The following is a 2,337-nucleotide window of genomic DNA, read 5'->3' on the forward strand; positions in this document are numbered from 1 at the left end:
GAAGCTTTCATTTAAATAAGTGGGAATACATTGAAAGGAAGAACAGAAACTTCAGCACTGACCATTGAGGATTTATTTGCATTAATCTACATGCTCAAATTATTTCCTTTCCTTGGTCTCTACTGCATACTGTGCCGATATTTTACAAAGGCAAAAGCTCAAATACAACCAATAATAGACAGAAATGTGTGTAACAAACCAGTATTTAAGCATCAGGACTGCCTCACATCTGCTACCTCTCATTTCAGCAAATACTACTTCTTCAGTCACTCACTATCATTTCTGATGACTTGATTATTTTTGAAGTGTGCATCTGATTTTTTTGATCATCTCTTTGTATATTTTTAACAGTAACTCCTTAGCAATATACATTGTCTGTGCATTAGAATATGGGTACCTAGATCTACAGAGTTAGAATGTCAAATCGTGAACTAGAATTTGCGTTAACAAACTAAAGTCATTCTGGTGCTGCCTTTCCACAGAGGTCACTGGAAAACCACTGCTGTACATTCATTTTAATTTAGTCCCTGTGTCTAAAATGTTAGGGAGACAACTGGTTTTGTTTGATGAGCACAGTGTTTCCAAAAAGGAAGACTGAATTTAATTCAAGCAGAGTAGGTCAACATTTCATCCCAACCCTCATAGCAAGTGGGCAACTCCAGAAGGTATATACATACCTGGCCCTGACCCATTTGAACTTGCTACCCTTGACTTAAGTTATCCCAGGAAAATTATCATCACCAGTTGCAGAGAAGTATTAAAAAAATAAGGTAGACAAGTTACTATGCCAATTTATTCAGTTCAACTAAGCTTTCTTTTCTTTCTGTTCTGGAGATATCCAAAAGTTGGACAATCAATATCCATTATTTAAATCTAAGAGTGTGGATCATCTTTCAATTAAAACTTTTTTTTTCAAATATGAATAGACAGCTACATTGGCACCATGGTTTTAAAATAAAGGCAACATATTTTTTATAATTAATCTGCAACTTCTGAAAATAAATGAAATCACTCTTGAATACTGGGCATTAAGTGTGTAAAACAAATAATTTGAAAATTCAACATTGTTTATTCAATATCTACTATTTTTCAGATATTCAATAAAAGGTACTTCTGACCGAAATAGAGTGCCAACAGATTCAAATAAAAACATGCATACTATTTCTATAGTCCCTTGGGTTAATAGGAGCTTTTATATATATAGTTACTGTAGATATGTGTGTACATGTGTGCAGAGATATAGATTAATAAATATTTCACTTTTAAATACCTATTGATTTTCAACTAACAAAAATTTCTCTAATTATAAATATTTTACAGTGTCTTGAAGCATAGCTGCACATTCTACGCAGTATATATAAGCAGGAGATTTACAAAAAATAATCATGTTTTAAAGTTGAAATGTCCAAAAGGAATAGGTAGCACAGGAGTACTAAACAACACTCTCTCAAAGGAGAGAGAGAGTTTTAGCTCTGAATATTCACTTCTTTTTCAGGCTATTTTTTTTTAAAGTTCAGTATTAAGTCCTATAAAAATGAAGCCAACAACTAAACAATCATTTTTGTCTTATTTACTTCATTTTTAAATATACACGTATTTTTAAATAGAAACCAAAGTCCTCAGCCACTAACACTGTTCTGATATAAAAGTAAGCCTTCACATATGTCTCTGGTTTCTAAACGCACAATAAGGGAAATCCATTTTGTTTTTGACCTTCACGACAGCTTGGTGTTTATAACTGTTTCATTTATCAACCAATGTACCCTAAAAACAATCTGCCCCTCTTTTTTGTTATTAGCTGGTTCATTTTAATTCAGGGATAAAAATGAGCCATTACATTTCGTCTCATTACAAAATATTCTGGGACAATTACCATTTTTATAATGTCAGTTATATCTTATTGTACTTGTGTCAATAGGTCATATAATATCTTGGTTTCAGAAAAACTGAACTTTCCAGTTTGGTAACCATAGAAAAGTTTAAAATTAGGTTATCTCAGGAGAAGTGATTATTTGTATAATTTGCAGCTCATGGACATTGACTGTGAATGAATCTGATATTCGGACCCTTTAATATTGTGGCACTTACTCTTGAACTTGAAAGATGGCTTTGGCAACATCCCAAACCTCAGTGCAAAGGGTGTTAGGCATTTATCTGTTCACATCCTAGGGTGAGCAACAGAACTGCTTTTGTTCAAAGAATAACTAACAGATGAGTAATGAAGTCCCTTACCCAAAGCCAAATTCCATTTTCAATAAGAGGAGGTTTGGATTGTATAGTTTCATCTAACAACTATGTTGGAATTTAGATTTTCTAACAGAAGTCAGAAAGCAACTG

The sequence above is a fragment of the Hippopotamus amphibius genome, chromosome 8, assembly GCF_030028045.1.
Source record: "Hippopotamus amphibius kiboko isolate mHipAmp2 chromosome 8, mHipAmp2.hap2, whole genome shotgun sequence".
Lineage (NCBI taxonomy): Eukaryota > Metazoa > Chordata > Mammalia > Artiodactyla > Hippopotamidae > Hippopotamus > Hippopotamus amphibius.